Source organism: Odocoileus virginianus, chromosome 2, assembly GCF_023699985.2.
Source record: "Odocoileus virginianus isolate 20LAN1187 ecotype Illinois chromosome 2, Ovbor_1.2, whole genome shotgun sequence".
NCBI lineage: Eukaryota > Metazoa > Chordata > Mammalia > Artiodactyla > Cervidae > Odocoileus > Odocoileus virginianus.
Genome location: NC_069675.1, coordinates 72,540,814 through 72,560,057, shown reverse-complemented (window position 1 = coordinate 72,560,057; position 19,244 = coordinate 72,540,814). Strand labels below are relative to the sequence as shown.

At 38.5% G+C, this 19,244-nt stretch overlaps 1 long non-coding RNA gene across 1 annotated transcript in view; it reads right to left on the bottom strand.

The window, feature by feature from the left end:
• LOC139037180 (uncharacterized) overlaps positions 1-19,244 on the bottom strand; it is a 110,597-nt gene that overhangs the window by 4,272 nt on the left and 87,081 nt on the right. Inside the window, exon 5 of the long non-coding RNA XR_011490027.1 lies at positions 11,016-11,119. This is a non-coding gene — a long non-coding RNA (uncharacterized lncRNA). The remainder of the gene's footprint in view (positions 1-11,015; positions 11,120-19,244) is intronic.

The following is a 19,244-nucleotide window of genomic DNA, read 5'->3' as shown; positions in this document are numbered from 1 at the left end:
CCCTTCACATCAGAAGATACAGCAAGCACAGAGGCCCAGCAAGGAGGCCAGAGTAGCTGCAGCAAATGGAATGCAATTTAGAAAAGCTGGGTTAGAGAGATCGTCAGGGAGACAAAATCACAAAGGGACACGTAGGCAATGGGGAGGGTTTTAGACATTATTCTGGGTGAGATGGAGCTGGTAGTCATCGGGAGACTTTGAGCAAAGCAGTAACATGATCTAAATCAGGTTTTTTAAAATATTACTCTGGCTTCTGTGTGGTTAACAGCCTGTAAGACTATAACAGGACAAGGAAATAAGAATAAAGTTAAGCACTCATAATAACTGATGAAAGCTGATATTGTCTTTAATTGGGTTGGTAGAAGAGAAGGTGGTACAAAGTGGTCAGTTTCTGAATGTATTTTGAAGGTTAGCAGAGAAAACTTTCAGATGCCGTTAATGGAAAATTTGGGTAAAAATGAGGAATTATTCTATGTATTGAGGACTAAGCAAAACCATGAATGAAGCTAATTTTTCTGAGCAGAAAATATTTTCCTGGGAGGTGAGCAGGGAAATGGTTTTGGGATGAGACCAACAATTAAGACTTAAGATAGGGTAAGTTTGAGATGTCTAACAAACTTCAAATGAGCAATTTCAATAAGATAGTGAGATTTCTGATTCTGGAAGTCAGGAGGGAAATGTAGCCAGGGATAAAGAATTGTTGCATAGTATTTAAAAGCAAGATACTAGATGAGGTCAACTTGGGAGTGACTGTGGAGAATTGAAGATGTACCATGTCTGAACACTGTTGCCCTCCAAAATGCTATGGGAAGAATATGAGTTAAGTAAATAAAAGAACATGAAGAAGTAGCAACCAGGTTAAATCTACTAGAAGAAGATTAAAGAGTGTTAGGTCCTGACATCAAGTGGAGTCAAGAAAAAAAAAAAAATAGCAAGGTCAAATGCTGGGCATAGACCAAGTTAAAAAACAAACAAAGAAAAAAGACTGAGAAATGACTATTGAATCTGTCAATATGGAGGCCATTAATGACCCTTGTGAGAACAGGATGAGTAGAATGGAGGGGACAACAGCCTGACTGGGTGGGATTAAAAGACAAAGAGGATCTTTTGATGATGGCCATTCTGAACAGTGTTGAGGTGATACCTCGTTTTAGTTTTAATTTGCAATTCTCTAATAATGAGCGATGTTGAGTGTTATTTCATGTTGGCCATCTGTATGTCTTCACAACATTGTATAGCAGTTATACTCCAGTTAAAAATAAACAAATAAATGTAAAGACAAAGAGGAGTTCTGCCATTGCTAAGGGTAAGGTGGTTTGTATCAGACACACTTCCCTGGGCAATAATTACAAACTCTATATAAAATATAAACTACATAAACATAAAGTGGAGAGGCCCCAAATCAGGTTTTTTTTCCACAACTAAAATGCAAAGAAAAAGAAGAGATGGATAGAGGAAGAAATGATAAAAGACTTTTAAGAAACATATCAAGCAATTACAAATGAGAAGATGTTATAAAGATCCTGATTCAAACAAACTGCTAAAAAGGACAAGAAAATCAAGAAATTTAAAGCAATGATATGTGATGATATTAAAATCTTAATTGTCCTAAAATCTTAATTGTTCTAATCTTAATTGTGTAACTATGGTAATTCAGTTATATTTTTTTAAAATGCCATCATCTTTTAAAATTCATAAAATATTTATGAATTAAGTGATCTAATATGGTGTTTAATATTTGCTTCATATTAAAATAAAGTAATACAGGGGTATAATTAAAACATGACTAGTGCTGAGTTGATAATTGCTGAGGTTTCGTGTTGCATGGTGGGTACATAGCATCCATTATATAATTCTCTCTATTGTTGTATATGTTTATGTTCTATAATAAAATGAATTTTAAGAATGAAGACAAATCCAACTTTTAAAACAAAAGAACTAGTGAGATGATATCCCAAATACTTACTATTGTCTGCTTAAAAAGAAACATTTCCTTCAGTGCTTTAAAGTGGTTGCCTTATAAATCATTCAATATTAAACAAAGGAGGGGAGGGGATAAACAACTGTGAATTATGGAAGCCTATATGAATTGGAAATTGAACATAAATGAAGTATAACTGCCTCTGAAATGATAATTCTAGTTTATGATAAAGTAGGATTGGATTAACCAACACTACCTCAGGATCAGAACTATTTTGCAAAGCAAAGTACATTAGCAAACAAATATGTGAAAGATGTTTACCCTTTAGGAGAAGACAGGCATAGGTAATTGTGACCCGCTCCGAGCCTGTTTGTAAACAGTGATCCTATATTTTCACTGCTTCTCAGATTGAGGTCTAAATATTTGACATCTTTAATGTCTTTCAAAGATATTAAATGTTGCAGGCATGTGAGAAAGGACATATATCACTTCTGATTTGTTGTCGACACTGCTGGCAAATGTGCATTTGTGTGCAGCTATCTCTAATAAACTACCGGCTTCCTGGTTGTTATATGGCTCGCCCACTTTGAATAATTTATTGTTCCCCACGTTATTGGCACCACTTCTGAAAGATGTGAGTGGAAAGGGGATTCTAATATATCACATTAAAAAGTAAGTCAGAGAAAACTCTAAATCAGTACATTATTTTAAACAGCTTCTACTCATTTAGGAAGGAAACTTATGAACCTACAGTAAAAATACTCCCAAAGCCACTCAGCAAAACACAGATGAACAATGGAAATGGGTTTGTCTGTTGGTCACTGTTCTGATGCTGCTCTGCATCTGTTTAACACTCTGTGGGCTAAGTCAGATGGTCTCTTTGGTCTTATTCTTTATTTTAATTTCATTTTATATGGGAGTAAAAACAAAAAACTCAATCTTCACATCCTCCTTACAGAGGATATGCATTAGTTATCAATACTATATAGTCAAAGCTATGGTTTTTTCCAGTAGTCATATATAGATATGAGAGTTAGACCACAAAGAAGGCTGAACACTGAATAAATTATGCTTTAGAACTGTGGTGCTGGACAAGACTCTTGAGTGTCCCTTGGACACCAAGGAGATCAAACCAGTCAATCCTAAAGGAAATCAACCCTGAATACTCATTGGAAGGACTGGTGCTGAATCTCCAACACTTTCACCACCTGATGGGAAGAGCAGACTCCCTGGAAAAGACCCTGATGCTGGGAAAGGCGGAGGGCAAGAGGAGAAGGGGGCAAGAGAGGATGCGATGGTTGGATGGTATCACTTACTCAATGGACATGAGTTTGATCAAACTCAGGGAAATAGTGAAGGACAGGGAAGCCTGATGTGCTGCAGTCCATGGGGTTGCAAAGAGTCAGATATGACTTAGCAACTGAACAACAACAGCAATCAACACCTGAGTGCACTGTACCAAGGTCTCATCTTGACTGGCTCCTAGTCAGTTCAGTTTGGAACCCCCAAAGTGGGACCAAACTAGGACTTCTGGTTGAGAGAACTCTTCTCAGTGTAACTCAGGCAAATTTAGAGCTATTGAAATTAAAACCGGCTCCTTGATGGATAATGAACTACCTGTCATTATTTGTCAATCACCACCTAACAAAGGTGCTCTAGACCAGTGGTACTTAACCCTTGCAAGGGTTTTGAAGCCAAGAGAAATACAATAGAGCTATGAAACTCTGCTATGTAAAAATATGTATTTTGATAAAATATTACATTACATATTACATAACATGTTACATTACATTAGGGGTTCATACTCCACGGCCCCCATCAATGACTCAGAATAAGTTTCTACATGTGGAGGAAGCTTTAAGTATCTGGTCCCCAGGGTCTCTGTCTGCTCTTAGATCCTATTATTCTTTAGGGAAGATTTTTAAAATTAAAAAGGAAAAAAAATAAAATTAAAAAGGATTCAAAGTGATTTTAAATTATTCCACCTTGCTCTAATTACTTATAAACTGGCAAGATGGCCCTGATTTATTGCAAGTGAAATAATTATACAGTTGGCCCTTGAATAACACAGGTTTGGACTGGGCAGATTCACTTGCACTTTTTTTTTTTAATAGTTAATACTGTAGTACTGCACTATCTGTGGTTGGTTGAATCTGCAGATGTGAAACCACAGATACAGAGAAATCACGTGTAGGGAGGGCAGACTATAAGTTACATGTGGATTTTTGATGGCTGGGGAGGATCAGCATTCCATCTCCGCCCACCCTCCTTATTCAAGCGTCAGCTGCATATGATTTAGGCTTGGTGGAGATAAACCACCTCTTTCTCCCTATGGGGTCTCCCTTTAGACCCCATGCTAAAGCTCTTTCTGGCACATTCACTCAACTTTTTGCCCACTACTTCCTATTCCACTTGCCCAAATTCAGTGCCTTTCGCATACCCTCTATTTCTTCTCTCACTCAGAAACCCTACCTGGCATTTTAGGCTTTGCTCACCTCTCCTCATCCAAACTCCTACAAAACAGTCTGGTCACTATCCCACACATAGTCACATTCTGTCATGTGCTCTTACTTTCTCTGTCTCGTATGTTGCCTCATTTTGGAGAAAAGACTGTAATATTCTGGATCATAAGTACCTAGTCAAATTTTCTTCTGCTTTCTCATTATGGTAAAAACACACATTATATACTTAAGAAATACTTATTGACTAAAAAAAATTTTTAGCTTCTGTCTGCTTGGAGGAACAATAAGATCTCCACCAAGGGTAATTCAAAGGACAGTCTTTTGAAAGAGAGCTAAGAAGTGAGGAGCAAGCATTGTTCAATGTGCAAGAATCAATGCAAGTTGAGAGTTTTATATTTGAAAGGATAATGATTAAGGGAAACTATAAGACTGGATTAAAGAGCTAAGGAAAAACCGATAAAGGAAAATAAACACATTTTAAAAAGGTTTGTGACCTTATTTTTAACCATTTTTTTTAATGCTGAAAAGAGTTGTCTTACAAAAATCATTTTTAAAAACATCTCTTGAGCTTCTTTGGCTCAAGGATTCACTTGAAAAAAATGGAGGCTGTGCTCGATTCACTGTGATTGTAATTACCTAGTACCCACCAGCTTCATTTAAATGGGCTATTGCCATTCTGGAAGTGAGGTTTTACTTTCCTTAGTTATGAATACTCACAGTTGCTATCATATTAAACAAGGGGTCAGCACCACTGGAGAATATCAAGTCAATTGTGAATTCTCAGCCTCAGCGTCTAATTAGAGGTAGTGTATGGAATGCCTTCCTTAATTACTTTGGAGTCATTGGGGTATTTCATTAGTCTCATTTTTTATCTTGTAACTTCATTCATAAAATATGTTCCTTATCAATTAGCTCCGTCGGGAACAGATCACCGGTCCTGTGCATCGTGCTCTCCGTGTGATCTCTCAGCCCCGAAGGAGAAGGTCAGAATTCCTCTACATAAAAACACTTTCAACTCTATTACCACTCAGAGCACCATGAAGGGGAAAGGGGGGAAAAAGCAAGATACTACATTGCTTACAAGATAAAATAATGTTCCCACATTTTGCCAGAAATATTAGATAAAATTGTTATCTTCAGAGAAGTTGAACAACAAATGTTATTTGTACAAAAACTGATCAGTGGTTCAGTCTATTCTTCTCCCTGGACCAACAGAAGTGTGTTCCCCAAAGATGTTATTAAAAGAGAAATTATAATATTCTCTTTGATTATGAAATTCTATCAATACATACATTCAATCAGAAGAGGGATACATAGGTCATGCTAAAGAGGAAGATGTTTTCAGAGCAGAACAGTAAATTCAAGTTATGAACACAGCTGAAGAACATTAAGCCAGGAAGGTCATGTCACAGAGATGCATGCAGGTACTGGCAATGCCAGCCAACGTGCAGTGTCCTCACTGAGTGATTTCAGGCACACCAGGACCCGCTGCAGGTTATTATGGAGATGCTGTAATATGCTTGACATCTTTGAACATCTACATCCTGTAGTAAACTTTCTGTTACTCTAATTCCATGTTCACAAAAATCTTTGGATTACTAATTTAGCTTTTAACTTTCCTTGATCCTATCTATAGCAAAGGCATAAGATGACAAGTGGAAATATTCAAGGCCACTTAAAATCTCCTCTCAGAAGTGGCACAATGACAGTCATGTCCCTCCATTCTGTTGGTTAAAGCAGGTCAAATAAACAAACACAATAACAAAGGAAAGGGAAATAAACTCTGCTTATTTAGTAGGAGCAGTTGTGAAGTTACATGGCCAAGGACTTGGAGAGAGAGAGAGTCAGGGCCAAATAATGCCATTTACCACATGTGGCCTCTCTGGTGGTTCAGCTGGTAAGGAATCTGCCTGCATTGTGGGAGACCTGGGTTTGATCCCTAGGTTGGGAAGATCCCCTGGAGAAGGGAATGACTACCCACTCCAGTATTCTGACCTGGAAAATTCCATGGACACTATAGTCCATGAGGTTGCAAAGAATCGGGCACAACCAAGCGACTTTCACTTTCACCACATGTGGCCAACTGCACAGCCACAGAAACTCCAGTGGCCTCAGCAGCAGTATTTTTTGAATCTTCATTCTAGCCCCTTCATTCTAGCTTATGTCGACTCAGCCACAAACTTGCAATTTTGTATGTATCTCAATTCAGAGTTCCAAAAGGAAAAGCCAACTGTACCAGCCTGGCTTATCATTGGTTCCTCGGGGGTCAGTGAGTTCCCTGGGTCAATCAGAGGCATATTCTCTTTAAAGAGGATGCAAACAGGGGGACAGTGATTACAGACATACCCAGGATAGTTTTACTTTAGTTGATATCGTTTTCTGCTGCTGATTCTCTTGGTCTCTCACTGTTTGGCTTCTCTTGGGGGCAAATTCCCCTTGAGATTGCACATCTATTATTCCAAGACTTTTATATTCATAGAAATTGATTCATTTGACAATGTCTCACAATTTCTTACTGACCACCTGACTATGGCCAGAAAATGATCTAGTCTTTATCTCAACAACAGCTGAGCACTCTCTGTGAAATAAATGATGTCTCTGGCCACTTACTGGTCCTTGCCTTGACCACAGAGCAGGCCCTGACTTCAGCTTGCTGCTAACCTCAATAATGGATGCCATTGGCCTTTAAAAATAAATTATTTATTTGGCTGCAATGGGCCTTATTTGCAGCATGTGGAATCTAGTTCCCTGACCAGGGATCAAACCCAGCCCCATGCATTGGGATTGTGGAGTCTTAGCCACTGGACCACCAGGGAAGTCCTTATGCCATTGGTCTTATAGAGAATACAGAAGCAGAATTTGGATGACTCAACTCAGATTCTTTCCCCTCCTGGAGATATAACAAGAAGTAAGCAGATGCTGGGATAGTGGAACCATCTTCTTTTTTTATACATCATTTCTTTAAAGGACAAAATTTTTCCATATCAAACATCTGTACACATTACTTAGAGAAAGACTGCAATCCAAAAGAGAAATGCAGTCAAAATAAAAAATAAAGAAGAAAAATAATATTTTTTCCTAATAGAGTGCTTCTGTTGTTCAAATGAAAAACCACCCTCAATGCATAGGGAACATTTGAATGTGTTGATGAAGGGTAAAAATTATCTATCACATATGTTGGCAGAATACATTTCAATCTATTGTCATTATCTTGAAGGAAATGACACCATTTTAGTTGACAATTTGCAGAATGAGCAATGAGATGCGGGTCCTATTTAAGGCATGATTTTCCTTATGGAAAGACACTGGGGACACAGCAGAGGAACCCTACATACGAGCTTCCCTCCACTTAGCTGAGCCAATTATGGAAAATACAGACATAACCTAATGTCTAAGCACTATATACATGATATATTGTTATTTTGTTCAAGAGCCCTGAGGCAAAAGAAAAATCAAAATAATTTTCACAATAGCACCTGTTTGAAAATAAGCAATTTATTCCATGCTTATAAAATATTTATGGATTTCAAATGGATGTCCTTGAATAAGGCCATTTCATTTCTGTTCTCCACTGAGGATCAGTTAGTTAGAGAAAACTCTAAACCTATTTCCTATTAATTTAATACAGTTCCAAACCTTTTGTTAAAAAGCAGCCACCCAATAACTTTATTTACTAAACTTCATTCTTAATGATTCTGACTTAGTAGTTACACAAGCAACACCTCACGCATGGTTTCACCCTATTGAATAGAGAGGAATCACTTCTATGAAATAAAATAATTTGATTTCCATCGAGAAAATGTATTTCAAAAAACCCAAGAGATTGAAGGAAACTATTACTTTTTACTACCCATATCATAATGTTCATCTTAATTACTGCTAAAGCAGGTTCACAGATGTAGTCTAATTGAATGTATGACTTTTTAATTGAAAAGGGGAAAAGTATGAGATTTGAGTTCTAACAATAGGGTGAGACTCAAGTTAAATCACTCCTTTCTAAAAAGCTTTCCTGGGAGAATTGAGATTCTTAAAAATGGCCTAATTGCCAGGTATCAACTTTGCACAAATAAAGCATTTTGGAATTTGGAGAAATGAGTTCGAATGGTGTTATCTATTAAACCAGGGTTAGAGAAGTTAGGGAGAAGGAAATGGCAACCCACTCCAGTATCCTTGCCTGGAGAATCCCATCCATGGACAGAGGAGCCTGGTGGGCTACAGTCCAAGCGGCTGCACAGAGTCAGACACAACAGAAGCGACTGAGCACAGCGCAGAGAGGTTAGAGTCAGGTCAGAGTGAATAATGTGGCAAGACAGTTGGGACTACCCTCAACTCTACCTCTGACATTTTGACCCATCTCCAGGCAAAAATTTTCATGTTTTACATAATGAACAAAAGATGGGGTCAATTAAGGTCTCTGGGCCTTTAGTTCTATCCTTTATATGCCAAAGCTTTAACCTTTTATTTATACTTACACACAACAAATAATGTCCTATTTTTGGCAGCCTAAAATTTTAGCCATTCTACTACAGATTGAGGCAAAGAACCTCCTAGCAGTATTATTGCATTATTGCTATTCCTTCCATCTGTAATTGAACAGCATTTCCTACATCTGTTTTCTTTTTCCTTATGAAATTATTTTATGTTTCCCTGAATGCACTACAATAGAACATGCAATGGCTAAACTTACTGAAAGAACATCTGAGATTCTCTGAAGCAAAAAAAGAAAAAAATATTTGCAACATTCCTTATGGTTTAGACTCTTGTTATCTGGGTATGCATATGAACATGTAACTTTTTTCAGACATCTCATTTTGCCAAAACATCAATTAGTCTGACTCATCAAATCCCCTCTTTCAATTCCATATCATGTATTGAACATGTTTCTATTTCTGCACCAGAGAACACCAGTCAAACTTCCACTGAAAACAGTCTTTGAATGCATAGATGGTAATCATATGCTTAGACAGCAAAGGAAGCCTTCATGACTATTTTTAATGTATCTATAACCACTTCAGATGTCTTTTTGGAAACCAGCTGCAGAATCAATGTGTTGAAAATGGTTCTCGTTCAGCCGTTGCTATGTACCAGCTCCCATTAATTTCTTAAAGGCCAGGTTCTATGCTTCCACTGGGGCAGGAGTAATATGACTTTAAGGGTGTGGGTGATAATTCAAGTATGATTGTATTAGCATAAAAGAACATAAGCTGCTTTTTCTGAATGCAAACATGGTCCCTAAACCGAGGATGTAAATTAGTATTACAATGAAAGCCGCCAGAAGGACAGGAGTTGGAAGCGCTCTCTTCTCTGAGCAGCAGGAGACTGTTCAGGTCCTGCTGCTTTGAAAACCTTTCTCCCCCCATGCAGGCTGCCCCGCTAAGAGAAATCTATTTGAATATTTTGGCAATCACAGAGGCCCCCACATAAATTATGGATACAGAAATGCAGAAGACAGTCTAACAAATGGAACACGGTGGAATCTGTTTTTCCGCCGCCATATGGTGTCGACAGAATGCCACTTTGTTTCTCTGAGAAACAGCTCATCATTAAAAAATAAATAGCATCTTTTCTGTGGGGAAAGAACCCACAGTCATTATTTTGAAAAATAACAAACAGGAAACTCTGTCCTTTCATTTTACAATCTTTTTCCCCCCCTTACATTATTATTATTGCCGCACACATAGGCTTTTTCCAGGAACTCACGATGGCTTGTACCTTGGTACATAGGAACGCAGCATCATGTTTTTCAAAACTGGGAGCGATAAGCCCAAGTACAACATATACCATGAAAAATCAGAGCACTTCATGATACGCCTTCTTTCCTTTGGGAAAAAGCTGTTCTTTGAACCTAACATATGGAATTTACTTATAGTTTGATTTCCTGCGTATAGATATAATGCATATAAAACATCCTGGTTTATGTGAAATTTAACAATTTCCAAATTGAATTTGGATGACTTTATTATTTATGGAGTGAAGTCATTACTGGAATTTATCCTGTAATATATTTGATAATTTACCCTCTCTCGGACACAGAACATTTTATCACATTCCATAATTAAATGTTGCGTGAAGCCTATTCATAGCTTTCTCCCTCCTACACCCTTTCTCTGGCTCTGTCCCCTTTTGCCCACAAGAAACCTTTCTTACAAGCCTCTGCGTCATCTTTCTACAAATCAGAAAGAAATTTGTGTCTGCGGTGCTATCTGTAAACAAATCACTGTATTTTCAAATCCATGTAATTCCCAAAGCATTTTCGCAAGCATTATTTTATTTGGTATTCAAATAGCACTTGAGATAGGAGTAGGAAAAGTTATCATTTCTTCTTTGCAAACAAAGAAATGGAAAGAGGGGGTTAAATCAGTGACCTAGATATCAGTATCAGGGTTGAACCCTGGTCGTCTGACTTCCGGATGAGGGCTTTTTCTACAGGACCATGTTAGTCAAGGCAGAAGGTCAGGTCATCTTCATCAGTATTGCCCTTCTCCCATTGTTCCTTCAATGGTAGTCTCTGGCCATGTGGCTTATTAGATTGGCCTTGTTACTGATAATGTGTCATCTATCTATTTCCTCCAATATCAGGCATCTATTTTAAGATACAACAGGGAAGTTAGAGATTTCTGGAAGTCACTTACCACAGAGCCAAAAACAAGCACATGTCTGTAAAGGTCAGACTGTGTTTCAGATGCAAATCTCTAAGATGCTGATGCCAGAATCATCAACTTCCATTTGGTGAACTCTGAAATAGGATGTGGGATCAGAAAAAAATGGTTGAGTTTGATAAGCTGCTTTTTATTATGGTACTTTAGTTGTCCTGAAACATGCAGTCTTTTTATAACATGTTGTCCTGTTGGAAGTATGACTAAAAAAAATTTCACCAACACCAGGTAAGTGAGAAGACCACAAAAATCTGGTCCTCCCATGGACCAGAAGTCATGAACAGAAGACATGCATTTTTCTCTTCTCCCTGGGCTGTCTGTCAACACTAAATTCTGTTCTGCAATAGAACATTGAGTCTCTGCCAAATTGAAAGAGTCCTCACAGCCTCATCTGATTGAATTCATTTCTATCACTTCTAAAGAAAGCTTATTCAAAAATATAACTGATCTCCAGGCACATATGTTATTTTATTTCTTTTCCTCAACTCTTCCAGCTTTGTCCTTTAATACCCCCACAATTCATATTTGGGATGGGGATTTTGCAAATTAAGAAGCTAGAAAATATTTCATGTCTGCAAAGTTTCAAGGCATATGCTTCACTCCTTGTTACTGGAAACACTGTCCTCGAGAAATTGTATACAACTGGCAGATAATCCCTCAATGTCACTGACAGCTTGTCACTAATGTACGCTAATGGCTATAGGACATCAAGCTCATCTGGCCACAGTGCCAAAACACAGAGCAAGTACCAAAGTAAAGATTCTGAAAAAGCTACCACATCTATGATACCGCCCAGTGCTGTTTTGAGGTGGCTCACTCGTAGGTCTATAGCATGGTTTGGACGTATCATTTGCAAGGTAACCATCCAGACAGGGGATTGAATGAAAGGAATACAGCTTTGGATGTTGTGTCTGATGGAGAGTGAGAAAGAGAATATGTTTTATGGTATTGTTCAATGAAAGGTAGTCACCAGTTCCCTGCATCGAGCCTCATACAAGTCTAAGTGGAGTTCCAGACCCAGGGGAAAAAGATTTAAGGGAAACAATATGGGGAAGACAGTGTAAGAAGAAGCCAGATTGTATGATAAAAGAAATGAGATGGTAGTAACTAGAATTAATTAAAATTAAATAAAATTAAAGGTTTAATTCTTCAGTCATAGTAGCCACATTTCAAGTACTCAAGAGCTATCTAGTGGTTACTGTGTAGGTGAGCGCAGCTGTAGATTTCCTTCATCACAGAAAAAGATCCACGCGACTGCCTTATTACAATGAGTTAAACATTTCTATGTTATCCTTCCAACCATCTAAAGACTCCCTTCATTGAGTGGATGATTTTCAAGAGAAGCATAAAGCAGGTAAGAGAGCTTTGGTGTACAAACTCGATCTGACTCCCCCCACCCCTCACTCCCAAGGCTTGCTCTCAGTTTTTTGTCTAGTAAAACAGAGACCACAGAGACAGTGTGGAGCTGTTCCTGAAAGAAACAAGCCTAAGGTGTTATCCAGCCTTCAAGTGCTCAGTAAGTGGTTTAATTATACTAATCATCATGCTCAGTAGATTGTGTCTATAAATTTCATTCTGCAAAGCAATTGTCAAATCATCTTTTCTCTCATTATGTTAGGGAAGTGTATCTACCTTTATATTTGAGGTTTCAAACAGCAATCATGATCACAAAAATGAACGCTGACTGATTTTTTAGTCTGAGCCAGGAACATACATGTCCAGATTGAGGTTCTGTTATTACTATCTACTTCCCAGTGAGCTGTGTACCCTTGGATATCTTTCCTCACTAGCCTTAATTTTCCTAATAAGTAAACTGAAGAAGATAGTGGTCTTTGTGAGAACTAAATCAATGCTGTATATAAAGCTCTTAGGTCAGTGGCTAACACAGGTTAAGTGTGAAAGTGTTAGTCACTCAGTCATGTCCTACTCTTTGCAACCCCATGGACTGTAGCCAGTCAGGCTTCTCTGTCATGGAACTCTCCAGGCAAGAATACTGGAGTGGGTAGCCATTCCCTTTTCCAGGGGATCTTCCCAATCTAAGGATCAAAATCAAGTCTTCTGCATTGCAGGCAGATCCTTAACAATCTGAGCCACCAGGGAAGCCCTAACACAGGGTAAGTACTTATTAAATGTTAGCCATTTTAATTACCATTTTCTAGACATTCTAATAAACACTATACATCTATTATCTTATGCTGATTCTTATGATAACCGTAATATATACATTATGTGTGTGTGTGTATATATATATATATATATATATAACCATTAGCAATATTTAACAGATGGAAAACTGAGAGCTTAAGGGATTTTACCCATTTAACTCGTGAGACAAAAGGTGGAGCCAGGATTTGAATCAGGCACCCTACCCTCAGAGCCTGAGCAACCAGACTTTACAATGGCATCAACCTTGTAAGCTTATGATGGGGATTTTAAGAGATAATGAAGGTAAAGAATTTAGTACATATTCTCCAAAAATTATTTTTATGCTAAAGCTCATTAAGTAATGTGTTGCAGTGTGACAGTAACTTTAGTGTTTTGTAATGAGCACGTGGTTATCATGTTATCAGAATGGAAGCTCTATCCAACGTTTAATTTACACAAATTTTGAGCCACCTAATAATGCATCTTTTATGGTGATATACCATTCGTTCTCTCAAATTTCATTCTGCTTTGATAATAACAAATATAACAATAGGAAGAGTAGGAGGAGGAAGAAACAGAAGAAGAAGCAGGAAGACAGGAGGAGTAGGGGGAGGGGAGGAGGTGGAGAAGGAAAGAGGAAAGGGGAAGAAGAGAAAGAGGAAGAAGGAATTGGACTCAAGCAAATCACTAAGCAAGTGCTACCTAAAACAAGGGCAAGGACAACACATTTCCTCGGAAACCATAAGTTGTTCTTTGTGGAAGAGCCTTAAATGAAATGGAAGATGATAGCTATGTACAGGGAGCTGTCCCCAGACATAGATGCAAAGAGTTCTGAACTTGGGTAACTACACCCAGGCAAGGTTGTGCGTACTCCCTGCCAATTCAGCATGGAGTAACATCAAAGGAAATGCACTGCGGACCACGATTTTCCAGCATGTTGTTACAGCCTGAAGCAGCCTGTTAGTATTAGCATAAAGCAACATAAGTCATTTTTGAAGGCACAGAGGGGGAGACAGTATTTTTTTATTCCTCCTTTTCAGAAATGTGTTAAACTACAATTCTGGATGCTTAAGCTGACTATGTCTGTACCAAATTACACCTGACCTATGATGAGGCAAAGTCTTTGCATATCCTTTACTTTTCTTTCATTCATTAATGAATATATATTTATGTGGTTTCCATGGCTATGCTACTTTGCATAGTGGAGGAAGGACCATTTGAATGCTTGTCTTTCCAAAAGATGTTTAGAGTGAAGAAGGATAAATGGCCTTTCTGAAATATGCAACATATTTCCTATATCAAGAAGAGTGAGTAAACCTAAATTCTCAATCTCCCCATGTAGTATAGCGTGAGATTAAAAAACAACAACAACATGAATATTCTGAAGAATTTAGATAGTGGTTACCTAAAGGCTGAGAAGAGTCACTAATACATATGATGATATTATCAAGATCTAAGAAAAATGTGCTTGGTTAAAATAATAGGTTAAAACAAACTGCCTGATTTTTTTAAAAATGAAGCTAATCCCACACAGGGATTTCAAATTTCAATTCCCCAAATTCCCTTGGAATATGTGGCTTAATAAGAACTGATGCAGAAAAGCAAACAAAGACTTAGATGCCCATAAGTTAAATGTAAGACTATAGTGCACTGCTGCATGACAAAATTTATTGTAATCTTGGGTTGCATTACAAGAGGTAGACTATCCAGGTGATGGGAGGTGATAGAATAATATGTTCTGTGTTGGAAAGAGGAGAAGGCAATGGCAACCCACTCCAGTACTCTTGCCTAGAAAATCCCATGGACGGAGGAGCCTGGTGGGCTGCAGTCCACGGGGTCTCAAAGAGTCAGACACAACTGAGCGACTTCACTTTGATTTTTCACTTTCATGCATTGGAGAAGGAAATGGCAACCCACTCCAGTGTTCTTGCCTGATGAATCCCAGGGACGGCAGAGCCTGGTAGGCTGCCATCTATGGGGTCGCACAGAGTTGGACACAACTGAAGCAAATTAGCAGCAGCAGCAGCAGCAGTGTTGGAGAGAGATGACCCAGAGTTCAGACAGCTTATATAGCAATGGCAGAAAATATTAGGATGACGGGAATGTGCATGCCTCTAAAAGAAGATATGTGAACAAGATGCTGAAACTCGGGAAACATGAACTGGGCAAGAGATGCCTGAGAGCAAAGGAAAAGACATTATATCAATTTGATAACAAAGATCATATGTATGGATACTTTTTATTATATTATTGCCTTTTCAAGCATGCCCTACCTCACTGTCTGATACATCTTCTGCCTCTGAAATTGTGCAGTCTAGCTAAGCTTGACTCCCTTCAGGGCTGTATATTTTTTCACCTTGTGTTTTTTATAATTAGTCTTCTCAAGTCTCCCGTGAACTTCCCCAGGCCAGGGGTTCTGTCTTGTTTAGCTCTCTGTTTCCCACAGCAAACAGGACTGACTACAGGAGGCCCTCAGGTGACTATTTGTTGATTTCCTCCAACATATCCTTTTTTGCTTGCTATTAGGTTAAACACTGTTCACAATCTGAAGGAGACATCTACTTCAACTTAGCTGTTTCTCCTGATCTTCCATATGGACCATCATGATGTGTTATCATTAGCAGCCTCTTAAATGCCTTAATTGGAGAAGTTAGGCATTTGGTATCAAGAGGGCACAGAATTCAACTGAGCATAGATACTCCAGTATCTACCTTTCAAAATCTGAGAGAGGAAATAAAAAGGCTTTGGGGTAGCAAAAGCTATAACTTAATTGGTAACACCTGCAGAGAGCAGGTGATAAATGTATGAGGAGGATAAGGGATTATCTTCAATTTTTCTCCTGTTGTCATTCCCCATACACACATCCCTGTTGAGCAGTATACCTCTAACGGAGTCAAACCTGTTCAGGAAAAGAAAAAAATATCAAATAGAAAAAGATATTCTAATATGAACAGCACTTTCAGAAATGCAGTGGAAATTCTTAATAAAAACTATTTCATCTCTTTTTCTTTCTTCCCATCACAATCTGAGTTATTGAGGGTAAAAATTCAAATGAACATATCTTACCAAAATATTTATTCAAATAGGAATGTTAGTGATTTTCAGATGCTTGCCAGCAGAGTGGAAACAGAAAGATAAACGACTTTCTCACCCTATTCGGGAGTTATTGTTATCATCCAGCCTGTGATGTTCCCTCATTATCGAGGGGTACACAAATCCAGGCAGTGCATAATTTGGGAACCAAAAGTAAAATAGTAAAACATTTCTCAAGATGCCTTCACCATCTCACCATTTTTTAAAAGAATTTAAATGCAGGAAAAGAAGTATAACTCACAGTGGCTCTTCCCCCGGCATTAAAATTCTAAGCACAAAGCTCCATGCATCGGTTCTCTACAGGATGCGAAGAACATTTTAAAAAGTGGGCTGGAACCCCAGTCCGTGTAAGTCCTGGGCCTTCTGGAGCAACACCAGTGTTGACAAAGTTGAAGTCATCACATTTTACAGATTGTCAGACTGAGGTCTAAGGGAGGGAGGCAGCCCTGACTTTTCTCAGACTCACCCAGCAACACTTAGGAAATGAATGTCTTCCAGTCTTCTTACCAATAGACAAAATAATCACTTGCGCTGTTTACTTCCATTTTAATCAGTCAGCCAATCAAGTCTGAAATGAGAGCTTGCTTAATTATGCTCTCTCAGCCCTGTGCTTAGCTCTGCTGTGAAGAACTGAGAAAGCAAATGCAGATTTGCCCTCTAGGAAACCTGACTTAGACACACCTGAAACAATTAGAGAACAATACAGGAGGAGATGCAATTAAGTGAGAAATGTTAAGCGGAGTGATTATAAGTGCTTTGAAGGGCTCCGAGGTGTGGCTCCAGCAAGGGGAAAATGTCGTAAAGACAGGGTCCTTTCTCTTTCAGTTTCTTTGTCACCCTTCCCACCTCTTCCTGGCTGCACCATTGAAGATAAACAGAAGAAGCTGCTTCCAACATGGCGCCCTCTGCACAGCTGCCAGTCTCCTCTCCTGTTCTCCCTCTCACTGTCTGGCTCTTCTTTGGCTCATGCTCTTGTTACTCCTTGAAATCCTCTTCCATCAGTTCAGTTCAGCTCAGTTGCTCAGTTGTGTCCAATTCTTTGCGACCCCATGGACTGCAGCACACCAGGACTCCCTGTCCATTGTCCATCACCAACTCCCGGAGTATACTCAAACTCATGTCCATTGAGTCGGTGATGCCATCCAACCATCTCCTCCCCTTCTCCTCCTGCCTTCAATCTTTCCCAGCATCAGGGTCTTTGCAAATGAGTCAGTTCTTCTTGTCAGTCCTCTTCCATCAGCCTATTTCAAACTGCCCTCTCAACTGTGTAAACATCTCCCCCAGGTAACTCTCTCTCATCACTTTTCCCTTGTCAATCAATGGTTTCCTTCTCCCGCATGTCTCAGAGTCCATCTTATTCCAAAATGGTGACAGACAGGCCTTTGCTCTTTTCTTAACCAGTCTGTGGGGGTCCCCAGAGGACCACACAGACCCACAGCAGTGGCAGATGTTAAAAATGAAAGAATATTTTAGTGGTCCCAAGGATGGTCTCAGGGATATTCTATGAAAACTTCTCTGATAGAACTAAATAAAGCACCAGGAGATGAGGTCAGTAGCCTCAGAGGATAATGACTTATTTTGGTAAATATAGAAAATTTGAACTTTTAGTTCCAAACTGAATCTTGCTTGGGCCATGTATCAATCAACGGCCTTCACACCATCCTCACTGTTACAGAGCCCAGAATGCAAAGTTCTTGCAAAAGAGAGCTTTTACAAAAAGGAAATAAAGATAATAGTTATTTAAACTTGACACCTTTTTATACCTTTATTTTTTCCAAACTAATATGTCAAACTAATTCAACTTATCATGTCCATTTTTCTCCAAAAGACGACAGGGATCTGAAGTAAATGAATATGCTCCAGATAATATGAAAGGCAATGCAAATACATATTCAAACTTAGAGCATCTCAGGACTATAATATAACCAGAGATAGAAAATTTTAATTTGAAAGTTAACAATTCATATATCACTTGTTATCTTCACCTGTCAACACTTCTGACAGCCTGTGTTAATATTTGGTATTTTCTATACTTTATCTTGTAAAAAGAATATTATCCTTTCTTACTGTATTCCTCAACATGGATAAAAAAAGAGGTCAGACTAGCATTTTAAATTTTAAGCATGGAGGATGATAACAATGGTGTCTAGTGACAAAAAAAGACCCCCATCTTCATAGGAAAAGGACTAATTTCTCTTCAGCCATAGCAGAAAGTAATCACTAGAACCAAGTCTATATCCATCCTAATTGATCAATGATAGCCTCACATCAGGAATTATGCTTTTGAAGGCCAGCCAGTTGGGGACAGCTCAACATTCTGAAAGTCAGCCAATGAGTAACAAAGATTTTTGAGGAACCATGCTTACACAGCTAAAGATCCACCAATATCTAAACACTCTTGTTTTTAGAATTCTACCAATCCCTGAACTCCATAATTCCTGACTCCCTACACAAGGCCACTTCTCTGCTTTTTCAGGGAGGGCTCAAAACTAAGTTCTCCCTCAATTAACAAGGAAAAAATTCATGTCTCTGTATACGGAATGATGGCTGCTTTCATGTAATCTAATTTTCTATCTCACCAGTATATTATATTTGAAGATTATTCTCTTGCTTATTTATTTATACCTCCATTTATTTCAAATAGAATATAAGGTACTTCAACATTATAAAAGCTAGTCAACAGACCAAGCTGTAATATGCAAAAGGTTGGTCTAGAATGAAATGAGCCAAAAAAAAATGTTTAGACTTGTTGATTTATTCAAATGTGACATCTCCATCAGTTACTCATATTTCTGTACCCCTATCCAGTGGCTACTAAGATCTAAGCTTCAAGCAAATTATCAACAGTGAGGAAGAGGTTATAGAATAGTCCACTGTTGTAACATAGTGGGCAAAGTCAGGCCCATCAGTGTTCGCCTTCATCTTAGATTGCAGAGACACCATATGCTTGAAAGAGGTTCCCAATAT